Here is a 13464-nt window from a genome sequence, read left to right as displayed (position 1 = left end):
CCAGGATATTACAGAGACAAGGTGGGTGAGGAGATATCTTTTATTAGACCAACTTCTGGATAGTGAAAGAAACAAACTTTCAAGTTACACAAAGTTTGTCTCTTTCACCAACAGAAGTTGGTCCAATAAAAATATCACCTCACCTACCTTGTCCCTGCAATAGTTGATTACTTTAAGGGTTTAATTCAGGCATGGGTTACTCAGACCAGGACGGGAGACAAGCTTCAGATAGGCCCACTCACTCCTACTTAAAAGGACATTATAGTTTTCAATCCCTTTCAAGTTTCCCTCTGACCATGCAGATTTCAACTTCCCTGGCTTGGTACAGGGAAGGGGGAAATTCAGGCAGCAACACTGAAACAAAAAACTTTGGAGTAGATTAAAAATCTGAGCTCAGGGGAGAGACACAAGGACTGCAGGGTACAGACTGTCCCCCCATACCAGAAGTGGGGCATCTGGATAAGCTAAGACTACTGAGCTTTAGGTAAAACAGAAGCATGTAGACTGCTGTGTTCAAAAAATCTTTTCTTGTTAGCCTTTGATTCCTTCTGTCGAGATTAAACAATGCTCTGTTTGGAAGAGGCTGTTTTATGTCCCTATATGCTCACACTGGCCACCACTCCCTGAGGGAAGAAAAGACGGTTACTCACCGTTGTAACTGTTGTTCTTCGAGATGTGTTGCTCATATCCATTCCAGTTAGGTGTGTGCGCGCCGCGTGCACGATCGTCGGAAGATTTTTACCCTAGCAACACCCGGTGGGTCGGCTGTGGAGCCCCCTGGAGTGGCGCCGTTATGGCGCTGGATATATACCCCAGCCGACCCAGCGCCCCCTCAGTTCCTTCTTGCCGGCTACTCCGACAGTGGGGAAGGGGAGCGGGTTTGGAATGGATATGAGCAACACATCTCGAAGAACAACAGTTACAATGGTGAGTAACCGTCTTTTTTTCTTCGAGTGCTTGCTCATATCCATTCCAGTTAGGTGACTCCCAAGCCCCACCTAGGAGGCGGGGTCGGAGTGAGACATTGCTGTGTGCAAAACCGCTGACCCGAAAGCAGCATCGTCTCTGGATTGCTGCACCAGGGCATAGTGAGTAGCGAATGTGTGGACCGAAGACCACACTGCAGCTCTACAAATGTCCTGGATCGGGACTTGAGCCAGGAAGGCAGTCGAGGAGGCCTGGGCCCTCGTGGAGTGAGCAGTGAGGCGTGGCGTTGGTACACCGGCCAGGTCGTAGCAAGCACGAATGCAGGACGTAATCCAAGAGGACAGGCACTGTGAAGAGACCGGTGAGCCTTTCATCCGGTCGGCCACCGCAACGAAGAGTTGCGTCGTCTTCCTAAATGGCTTTGTACGGTCAATATAGAAAGCCAGGGCCCTGCGAACGTCCAAAGAATGTAAACGCTGGTCTTGACGAGTAGCGTGCGGTTTCGGATGGAAGACCGGGAGAAATATATCCTGGTTCACGTGGAAAGGCGACACCACCTTTGGAAGAAAGGCGGGATGGGGGCGAAGCTGCACCTTGTCCTTATGGAACACCGTGTAAGGGGGCTCGGATGTCAGCGCCCTAAGTTCCGAGACGCGCCGTGCTGAGGTGATGGCTACGAGGAAGGCTGTCTTCCAAGACAAGTACAGGAGTGAGCAGGTCGCCAATGGTTCAAACGGAGGCCCTGTGAGCCTGGAGAGGACGAGGTTGAGGTCCCACGTCGGAACCGGCTGTCGTTGCTGTGGGTACAGCCGGTCTAAGCCCTTGAGGAATCTAACGACCATCGGGTTAGAGAAGACCGAGGACGTGAGTTCTCCTGGGTGGAAAGCGGAAATAGCGGCGAGGTGAACCTTGATTGAGGATGTCGCCAAGCCTTGCTGTCTTAGGGACAGGAGGTATTCCAGTATCAAGGGGATAGGAGCCTGCGAGGGAGACGTAGCTCGTTGCTCACACCAACAGGAGAACCTCTTCCACTTGGCTAAATAAGTGGTCCGTGTAGAGGGCTTTCTTCTTCCCAGCAGGACCTGTTGGACGGCCTGCGAGCACTGTCGCTCTATCCGACTCAACCATGGAGCATCCACGCCGTGAGGTGGAGTGACTGCAGGTCGGGGTGACACAACCGGCCGTGGTCCTGAGAGATGAGATCCGGACTCAAGGGGAGCGTGATCGGCCTCTGTACTGACAGCTCCAGCAGTGTGGTGTACCAGTGCTGTCTCGGCCAAGCGGGAGCGACTAGAATTACCCGTGCCTGGTCCCTGCGGATCTTGAGCAGCACCCTGTGGACCAGCGGGAATGGAGGAAAGGCGTAGAACAGATGGTCTTTCCATGCCATGAGGAAGGCGTCTGACCGAGAGCCTGGGGCTCGCCCGTGCAGGGAGCAGAATGCCTGGCACTTCCTGTTGGCCCGAGATGCGAACAGGTCGATCTGGGGAAACCCCCACCTCTGGAAGACGGAATAGATGATGTCCGGGCGAATCGACCACTCGTGCGTCTGGAAGGACCTGCTGAGACGGTCCGCCAGCGTATTCTGGACTCCAGGCAGGAATGACGCCGTGAGATGTATCGAGTGGGCGATGCAGAAGTCCCACAGGTGAATGGCCTCTTGGCATAGGGGAGATGAGCGGGCTCCGCCTTGCTTGTTGATGTAAAACATGGCCGTGGTGTTGTCGGTGAGAATCAGCACGCAACGGCCCTGTAGGAAGTTGAGGAAAGCCTGACAAGCCAGGCGCACTGCCATCAGCTCTCGGACGTTGATGTGCAGGGCTAGTTGGGACGCGGACCACAGGCCTTGGGTATGGTGCTCCCCCAGGTGAGCGCTCCATCCTAGAGATGAAGCGTCCGTAACTAGGTGGAGGGAGGGCTGTGGGGCGTGAAAGGGCACTCCTGCACAGACCGCCGTGCGATCCGTCCACCAGGTGAGGGAGGCCAAGACCGAGGCCGGAACCGTGACCACCATGTTCAGGTCGTCTCAATGAGGACGGTAAACCGATGACACCCAAGTCTGCAGTGGGCGAAGTCGCAGCCTGGCGTGCCTGGTTACGTAGGTACACGAGGCCATGTGGCCCAAAAGGGCAAGGCATGTTCTTATGGTGGTAATTGGGAAGGCCCTGAGTCCTTGAATGACGCTTGAGATGGTATGAAAGCGGCTGTCTGGCAGGATGGCTCGGGCACGTCTGGAGTCCAGGATTGCTCCAATGAACTCTATTCTCTGAGTTGGTACTAGAGTGGACTTCTCTCCGTTGAGTAGAATGCCCAGCTCGTGGAAAGTGTGTGTCACTATGTGGACATGAGTCTGCACTTGGTCTCTGGTGCGGCCGCGTACCAGCCAGTCGTCCAAGTACGGGAACAGCTGTATCCCTTGTCGACGAAGGAAGGCCGCGACGACTGCCAGACACTTTGTGAACACCGTGGGAGCCGAGGACAAGCCGAAGGAAAGGACTGCGAATTGGTAGTGCACCCTGTTTACTACAAATCGCAGGAAGCGCCTGTGGGGCAGATAAATCGCTATATGGAAATAAGCGTCCTTCATGTCGAGGGCGGCGAACCAGTCTCCAGGATCCAGTGAAGGGATGATGGTCCCCAATGACACCATGCGGAACTTCAACTTTACTATGAATTTGTTGAGTCCGCGCAAGTCTAAGATGGGCCGTAGACCCCCTTTTGACTTGGGTATCAGGAAGTAGCGGGAGTAAAACCCCCTGCCCCTTAGCTCCGATGGAACCTCCTCTATGGCCCCCATAGCGAGGAGCCCAAAAACCTCCTGTGTAAGGAGTTGCTCGTGAGAAGGGTCCCTGAAGAGGGACGGGGAGGGGGAGTGGGGGGGGGGGCGAGGAAAACTGGAGGGCGTATCCCCTCTCCACCGTGCGAAGGACCCAGCGGTCCGATGTTATAAGAGACCAAGCACGGTGGAAACGGGAGAGGCGATCCCGGAAAGGGGGAACCGAATCCTGGAAGCCGGTTGAGGTGCCGTCCTCGACCGCACCTTCAAAAGGTTTGCCTAGGCCCTGAAGGTGGCCTAGGCTGGCCCTGGTTCTGACCGGGTTGAGGGCCGGTCGACCTTCACCTACCGCCTCGACCCCGCCTCCTAGCAAAGTCCTGTCTTGGACGAGGCGGGGGAGGGTAGAACCGCTGAGGCTGGGGCCTGAAGGGTCTGCGCTGAGGCCCTGGGACATGCATCCCCAGGGAGCGCATCATTGTCCGGGAGTCTTTGAGATTTTGGAGCCTAGAGTCCGTTTTCTCTGAAAAGAGGCCCTGGCCCTCAAACGGAAGGTCCTGCAGGGTCTGCTGCAGTTCAGGTGGCAAGCCTGACACCTGGAGCCAGGAGATTCGCCGCATTGCTATCCCCGACGCCAGGGTCCTAGCGGCCGAGTCCGCTATGTCAAGGGAAGCCTGCAGGGAGGTGCGTGCCACCCGCTTGCCCTCCTCTACCAAGGCCCCGAACTCTTCCCTCGATTCCTGGGGAACCAGCTCTTTAAATTTCCCCATCGAGGACCACGAATTAAAGCTGTAGCGGCTCAGGAGCGCCTGCTGATTCGCCGCCCGCAGTTGGAGTCCGCCAGCCGAATAGACCTTGCGTCCGAACAAATCGAAGCGCTTAGCGTCCTTCGATTTGGGCGCAGCAGCCTGCTGGCCATGGCGCTCCCGTGCATTGACTGATGAGACCACCAGTGAGCATGGTTGGGGGTGAGTGTACAAGTACTCATGTTCCTTGGAGGGCACAAAGTACTTCCTCTCAACCCCTCTGGCCGTAGGCGGAATAGAGGCCGGGGTTTGCCAGATGGTGGTGGCGTTCGCCTGAATAGTGCGGATCAGCGGTAATGCCACCCTAGATGGAGCATCCGCTGAAATGATGTTCACGATGGGATCATGGACCTCCGCAATCTCCTCCACCTGGAGGTCCATATTGCGAGCCATGCGGCGCAGCAGGTCCTGGTGGGCCCGAAGGTCTATAGGAGGCGGCCCAATGGCGGATGTACCCGCTACGGCCTCATCAGGCGAGGACGAGGAGGATGCCCCCGGTGGCAAGGGGTCCAATGGCTGATCCTGCTCCAGGTGTTCCTGGAGCTGGGCATCGCCTGCCCCCTGGTCCATGGCCTCTGCTGGTGTGGGCACTGGAGCCTCCACGTCCCTTGGAGGAGGGCGGGAGATGGTGGACTCTGGGACCCTGGGCTCCGAACGGCCCGAGCGGGAAGCAGATAGCGGAGCCCCTTGTGCCTGATGGTAGGCCCAAGGAGTCCAGAAGGACCAATGCGCAGGTCCCTGCGTAGGGTCGTCGGTCTCCTGCAGGTGGCCGGCCTCCACTGCATCAGACGAGCGTGACGCCGATCTCGACGGCCACGGCGGTGCCGAGCCCGAAGCCGTCGGCACCGGATGGTACGGTGCCGATCGGTGCCGGCCGTAAGGCGATCTGTCCCTGTGCGGTGCCGGAGAGCGGTGCCGGGATCTGGATCGGTGCCGGTAGTCCCTCCGGTGCCGGGATCCCAATCTGGAGCGGGACGACGATCGCGAAGAGGCGTGGTACCGGGAGCGGCCCCTCGAGCCCGAGTGGCGCTCGTACCGGTGCCGGGAGCTGCGTCTCGAGCCCGATCGGTGCCGGTCGTCGCGACGGTGCCGAGATGTCGAACGGCGCCACGAAGATGATCTGGGCCGCGAGTACGACCGGTGCCGAGGTGATATTCGGCGCCGGGACTCCGAGCGGCGTCGGGACCTGCTCCGGGATCTGGAGCGGTGCCGAGAGACTTGAGCTGGCGACGGTGGGCGCATCAGGGCAGGCTTGCCTCTGGACTGCGGCACGCGTGGAGCCACCGGTGCCGGGAGTTGTGACGGCGCCGGCTCCGTGAGGGCGATCAGGTCCCTCGCCGTCGCAAAAGTCTCCGGGGTGGAAGGGAGACAAGGTTCCACCACCAGCCTTGGTGGTGAAACAGTCCGCACCGGACTCAACGGCCTCGGTGCCGGAGTCGACGGTGTGGCCGCCTGCCTTTGGCGGTCCAACTGCGGACGCGGCTCTACCCCCGGCACCGGGGGAGCCGGTATCTTCACGGCAGCAACCTCCCGCGCCTTGGTGGCCTTCTTATGGCCCGGAGAAAGGGATCGGCGCCGAGGCTCTTTAGGCGGGCGCGGTGCCGACGTCGGCCGGTGCCGAGCTGTCTTTTCCGCCGCACCGGTCGGGGCCGCCGGGGCGCTGCGCACCGAAGCGCTCGGTGCCGGGACAGGGCGCGCCGAGGGAGGATCCGGACTCAGAGCCGTCTCCATCAGGAGCTGTCGGAGTCTGAAGTCTCGCTCCTTTCTTGTCCTCGGCTTGAAGGCCTTGCAGATAGGGCACTTATCTGCGGGATGAGCCTCCCCAAGGCACTTCAAGCAGGAACTATGCGGGTCGCTTGTTGGCATATGCTTCCCGCAGGACGCGCACGGCTTAAAGCCAGGAGCCTTGGGCATGGGCCCGGCTGTGCGCCGGGGGGGGAAAAGGGGAAAAACACCCCCTAAACCTCCGATAACAAATTTACAACTATATATACACTACACAACTAACTAACTAAGAACTTGAATAACTATATATACAACTAACTATAATAACAATAACGAGAAGCTAGGGATAGTGAAGAGCAGCTATGCCGCGGTTCACTGTTCCAACGACCGTCAGGGGCGGTAAGAAGGAACTGAGGGGGCGCTGGGTCGGCTGGGGTATATATCCAGCGCCATAACGGCGCCACTCCAGGGGGCTCCACAGCCGACCCACCGGGTGTTGCTAGGGTAAAAATCTTCCGACGATCGTGCACGCGGCGCGCACACACCTAACTGGAATGGATATGAGCAAGCACTCGAAGAAGAACTGTAGGGTTTGAACCCAGGCAGACCTGCTGAGGAATCACAGTTGGCATACAGGGGGATGTAGCCTAGTATCCCAGTCTGAGAGGGGAAGAATCATAAGATATCACCCCAGGAAGGTGAAGGCCTAATAATTCTCCTTGAGTACACAAATCCAGCTCAAGCCTAATCTTGCCACTTCTTCCCGCACAATGTCTCCAAGATCAGAACTTTCCCCTCTGCCTATACTGCCAAAACACTGTGACAAGGCCTGAACATTTTGCACCTTGATTACTGTCATCTCCTCCTCTCTGTCCTTGATGCCTGCAACCTCACTCTCTAAAATCATCTTCTTGACTCATCATTCTGACTACATCACACCTTTATTAAGTCACTCCATTGACTTCCCATCTTCTGACGCATCAGACACAAACTTCTTGTTCTCATTTCCATAGCCTTCAACAACATATAGTTCCACCCTATCTTCTGACTTGTCATCTCTCTGCAAGGTTGACTCCCACCTTCCTTTCATCAATGATGCCTGCCTCAATTGCCTGATTTCTTGCCTGACAAGCACTTTCACACTCTTTCAAGCCATTCCCTATAAGCTCCCAATCAAAATCTGTAAAGCCACCACCTACAGCTGGTTGGGAATTTTCTGTCAAAATGATTTCTTGATGGAAAACCTAGTTTCTGCAAATTAAAAATGTTCTGCATTTCAATTTTGCTGAAATTTTCAGAGAAATGAAACATTTTGTTTCTACTTGGTTTGATATATTGAAATATTTCAATTCGTTGTATTGGTCCCACACATTTTGTTTCAAGTCTTTTCAGCATTAAACTGCATTTCTCCATTGTGGCATATGGTTTTATGGGAGTTGTTGTTATGGCTCCCATTCTCTCCTATGATTGGACTGTCTGGAGGGACTACAGCTTTCCTGATGCAAAATGGACTCCCTCTAACCTAGTTGTGTGGTGCATAATAGCAGTCATATGACTGCAGGTGCTTCATGGGAGATGTAGTCTGGCCAGAGAGCCTAGACTACTTATGACAGAGAGAGCATCAGGTACCCAATCTACAAGTTGCATGATGCAATGTGCCACAATAAGTACAGTATATGCAATTTAATGTTGAACTGACTTGAAACAAAACCTTTCAGGCCAGTTCAACAAACTGAAATAAAACATTTTAATTTGGGAATGTCAAAATGGTTCATTTAAATCAAAAACATCAAAATTAGTTGTTTTGCCATTTCCAAATAGAGATATTTTTGAATATTTCATTCTGTGAAAAATTGCAATATTTTAATTTTTTTCATCTTGATTTGGGACTGTGATGATGTGCCGCCCTTTGTGGCATGGCGTGGCTTTGCAGGCACCCTGTCCTCAGTTCCCTCCCAGTTCTCCCAGTAACTTACTCACAGCCCAGAGTACTTAAAGTAACATTCCCCTTCTACTTTATTAAGACTTTATAGAATACGGTCTCCTTTGGCCCTTCTGGCCCAAACCCTTCTCTCTTGGGTCTTCAAGTTCACCCTTGTTCTAAGGCTTCAGGTTTCTGCTTCCACTCCAGTTCCCTCAGAGCCATGGAGCTCTGCAAGTCCCCCTGCAGACCCTGGCCTCTCTAGAGCATGTAGCATAAAGTATAAGGCAGGTGGAGAGCTATGATCACTACTACTGAATAGCTAAGAACTACACATCTCCTGTTATATTTATTTGTTACTTCATCCTACCATGTCCCACTTATTTGTCTCATCCACCTCTTACATCTTGTCTTTTACACTGTACGTTATTTGGGGGCAGAGACTGTCATTTATTATGTTTGCATAGTGCTCAACACAATGGGGCCTGACTGAGTTCCCATTACTCCTTAAAGAGGACAGACCACCCTGTTACAGGGATGAAAACAAAACTCTACTTCGGCAAAGGGATTCCATAGCCCTCCTTTATGGGACTGTGCCTTGATTCACACAGGCCTCTCCAGCCTACCCAGGTTCCAGCCCTGCCCCAGATAGCCTCTCTAGGTCCTTGCCCTCTCACGCTCCTTTCCTTGGTTCAGGGGCCCCACAGCTCTCCTTCTTGGTGCTGTGCTGTGGTTCAGACAAGATTCCCAAACCCACAAGTCTCTCTTCTGCTTCTGGATCCCATCTCAAAGAGCCTCTCTGCTGACTCAATGCTCCCATGCCATTCTCCTTACCCTCTACTGTCTACCCTGTCTCTCCTCCTGGGAATTACCTAACAGGTTAATTTTATCATGTTCAGGAAGTAGCTATCTGATTAATACTTGCCCCCCATTCTCCAGCTTGTCTACAGCTCCCTTGAACACCTGTTTCCCAAAAAGGGCTATATCATGGAACAGGGGTTGACTGGCCCCAGTTCCCACCACTCCTTAGAGAACAGACCACCCTGCTACAGAGATTAAGACTAATATTGAAATATCAGAGTTTCCCATGGGATGGAAACTCTGATTTTTGCTCAATTCTACCACCTTTTTGTCCTCCTTCAAGTCCCTCCTTAAAACTCACTTCTTCTGTAGTGCAGTAAAGTACAACCTGATAATGACTAGACAGGGGGAGAGCTGTGATCTTTAGTACAGAATCGCTAAGAACTATATGGCTCCTATTATATTTATTTGTTGCTTCATCTCCCCCAGTCTGCTATGGCCCACTTGTTTGTCTCATCCAACTTTTACATCTTGTCTTTTACAATGTAAACTCTTTGTGGCAGGGATTGTCAAGCACAATGGGGCCTGACCTAGTTGTGGCCATTGGGTGCTACCACAATATCAGAGTTAAATAAATAATATTAATAATAATAGTAAATAGTTAGCTACATGGGTTCTGGTTGGTTTGTTTGATAATGGGGCAGAATGGATGGAGTGGGAATGAAAGGAGAGGGGATCAAGGGAGCAGTAAACAATCCGGAAGGCAAGAAGGAACATTAGGGAGAGAGGGATGTAAATGTGAGGGGTGTAGGGAGACAAAGTGGCATCAGAGGGAATGTGAAGGATCCTTCCCTGTGACTTCCTTATTTTTTAATCTTTGCCAATTTGTTGTTGTTTGTTTCAATTTTATAATGGCCTGGTCTTATTCCTCAAAGCCATTGAGTCCCCCTACATCCTCCAAATGGGTATCACTTCCCAACAGAGAATGAAAGGCCAGATGACATCACTAGGTCACTCACTTTGTGAAGGCCATTCTGTGTTGCTGCTACACTGTTCCCAGCTCTCTTCCTACATGGGTGGCCTTTTACACGATGGTGCCTGGTGGTGACAGGAGAGCAGCGTCTCCAACCCTATGTATGCTTGGGGTTGGGTGAGGCTCCCTCACTCACTCTGCACACAGAAGACACTAGCCATAGCTTTGGAGTGGTTCAAAAGGAGCTTTCATCAGCTTTGTCTGGACCACTTTTATAATCCATGACACACGGAGTGCTTTTTTAATGGGAGGTTTCAAAAATGTTAAGCTTCATATGAACCTGATAACAAGGGGCTGCAAAGCCAGTGATCAACCTTTGACTAGTTCATGGCAGGCTGAAATAGCTGCCACATGTATCTGGTTGGAATTAGACTCCAACTTGGACAGAGACAAGGCAAGAAGCTAGCCTAGCAGCTTTTGTGGGGATAAACAAAGGGGTCAGCTTGGCCTTAATTGCAAAATGTTTCCATTTCAGTTGTAGGTACTTCTGGTAGATGGTTTTTAAGATGCCAGGAGGACATGGGCCACCTGCTCAGAAATGCCACTATTATTGTTACAGCTTATTACTTATATTACAGTAGTGTCTAGGTGCCTCAGTAAGGGGCCAGAGACACATTATGCTAGAGATTACACACCCAAATAACAAAAAGACTCTGCCATGAAGAGTTTGCAATCGAAGTATAGAACAAGAGACAAAAAAGGGGGATACGACAAACAGATGTGGCAAGTACAAAGTAAAAATAAGATAACGATGAACCACGCCTAAGGGTCACTAGCCTGGCAGGTGCCTGGCTGTCTGAGGAAGAGCTCCCTGGCTGGCATGGGGCAAGGTACCTGGAGATACTATAGTGACTGGATCCCTATTCAATAGAGCCTGACAAGTTCAAAGGAAGACATTACAAACGCACAGAGTCTCTCACGAAAGAAGAACAAAGAAATGGTATAACATAAATTAAAAAATCAGATTACAGTCATAAAGATCTCCACAAATATCGCTGTCATTTACCAGTCTGATAAAGACAGGTTATTTAAGTTCCCTTGGATTCACTTCAGATCTTTAACTCCTCCAGTCTGCTGGTGCGAGCTGTTACATCAGCCCTTATCTTCACACTGTAGTCCTTTGCCCTGCTCAGACTCTGACAACACTACTAGTTTGTAAGACTTTAAGCTGTGAAGCATGTATAAACATCTTAATGGACTGTATAGATCTTTTGCAGATCCTTAGAGCTGTATATTTAATGGACTGTTGCCTTTAAAGGTAAGAGAAACTCTTATGAAAAATGGACTGCACTTTCCAAAAGTGCAATGACAAGTGCCAAGGCTTTGGTTACTTCCATCTGGAGTGACCCACTCATTAATGTATTTTGTTTTTCCTGTCTGTTTGGAGACAAAGCACAAATGCATTTTAGGGGCAGCTAATACTCTTTTTTAGCACGCAGATACATTGTCTACTATAGAGAGTTCCCGAGAACTACATTGCCAAAATAAGGCAACACTGTGTGTGTACACAGAGCCGCCTTGGTACAATCCCCCGAGTCCTCAGTCAGTGTAGCTGAACAAAAAAATGCTCCTTAAAAAACCACCAGAGTCAAGAGAGGCACTGCTTGTTCAGAGAGCCACACCTAAAGGAATTACTTTGCAGGGGGTCCTTTTACATACAGTGCTCAATACTGCATTCTTTTAACATAGCACCTACCAGTGGATATTTCTTGAGTATGGCCTAACCACCACTGATGTAGAATTTGAATGGGACACGTTATATATTGACAACGCAAAGGGAAAACAAGATATTGTATTTTTTCTCGATCAGATTTGGATTATGAACTGAAATATATTGCCCTGAAATTGCTTCCTTGAAACTTGCATGCAGGCATATATTTCATATAACAACATGGAAGGATATTAGGAAGACTAACCAGCAGGGACCAAATCCTGTCCTTGCCTAGCCTCTTTAGTTCCCTGGCAGCAGATCCAATGCTATTCTTGTTTATAGGGATTTGAGGGGGTGCACTCTACTTGTATAGTGTAGAATTTAGCTCTCTCGAGGGTTCTTGTATGCAGGGAATGGGGCAGAGCTGCATGAAAGCATGGTGTAGGATGCACTAATGTATGAATCCTCCCCTGTCGAAGGGCTGAGTAATGCCTCCGGGGCATGCTGCAGTCTCCACACAGCAGTTATGGTCAAAGAATGGTTCCACAGCTGTTTTGGAGACTGAAGGGGAAGGATTTTCTACTCATTCCCCCATGTTTCTTCAGTGCCCAGCCTAGCTACCTAGGCTCAGGAATTGCCCTTAAATGCAGAACTTACACACCAAAAAAGCATGCAACCAGACCTATTCATAACAGGGAAAGTTATTCAATTTGATGTGCTTTCCAACCAAGTATGAGAAAAAAAGCATACATATAATGAAATGTGAAAATCAATTTTACAGCACTTAGAGATTAGATAATGCATTTATTGTTTCATAAGAACCTGTACATTCAGAAATCTTGTAATCTTATCATTCTGTTTACATGGATTGTCACTAAAGGGACTTCTACTTCAATCGTTTTCTTCTGTACTTCTAATTTCCCTAGGATTAAAGGGTTTTATTATCCAGGTTTTTCACATTGCTTCTAGACCTATACAGGCCAAACGAGAAAAATACACATATTTAACCCGGCACTTATTATTGCTAACTCAATGGTTTTCAGATTCTTTACAAAATACAAACTTCTGAGTTCTTCAGTTTCTTACTTGAAGAAAAAATTAATCCGTTATGTCTCAAATGGTGTTTCAGGATAAAAAATGGTGATACTTGCTCAAACTCTGAAGGAGAATTGATCACCCGCTTTGGGACATGATGGAATTTTCCTGTGCAGGATACCAGCAGATATCTTGGGTTCACTGTCATCTGGAGCAGTGAGATCCACAGGATGGAAGGGTAGGTACCTTTTAGTACTACCTGCCTATGGTCTGTATTCACCTTCATCCAATTGCAGGTGTTGGAACATTGACAGACCTTGGCCCTTCCCATTTGCTTTTTCTGGAGGCTTCAAGAGTTTTCCCATATCTGTCTGACTCTCAAGTGACTGTACTACCAAGTAAGCCACACTGATACTGTCTCAGGTTCACAAAGATTCTGTTGGATTAATGCACTAATAAGACTTTGCTGTTACACAATGTCTCATTCGAAAAGTTCAAAACATTTTACAAAAATTAACTTGCTAATTATTTTACAGCAGGGGTTCCCAAACTGGGAGCTGCGAGCTGCCGTACCTGCATACGCTCGGGTAAACAAAGCATCTCGCGACCCGCCAGGTCTTACCCTGAACAAGCCGCGAACCAAGTTTGGGAACCCCTGTTTTACAGAAAGGAAAACTGAGGTACACACTCCATGTGATTTGTTCTAGGTTATACTAGAATCCAGTTTCTCAGGAGTCCTGGCTATTAACCTTGTGCTCTTCAGCACAAGATAAACACTCCCTCCCCAAAGTG

The 13464-nt window shown here is 50.5% G+C and overlaps 1 protein-coding gene across 1 annotated transcript in view; it reads right to left on the bottom strand.

The window, feature by feature from the left end:
• Window positions 1-13464, bottom strand: part of MAGI2 (membrane associated guanylate kinase, WW and PDZ domain containing 2) — a 1103226-nt gene that overhangs the window by 362286 nt on the left and 727476 nt on the right. The window lies entirely within an intron of this gene.

Source organism: Terrapene carolina, unplaced genomic scaffold (assembly GCF_002925995.2).
Source record: "Terrapene carolina triunguis isolate 2854851 unplaced genomic scaffold, T_m_triunguis-2.0 Scaffold68, whole genome shotgun sequence".
Lineage (NCBI taxonomy): Eukaryota > Metazoa > Chordata > Testudines > Emydidae > Terrapene > Terrapene triunguis.
The sequence above is the reverse complement of the archived record's forward strand: the minus strand, read 5'-3'. Positions and strand labels throughout refer to the sequence as shown.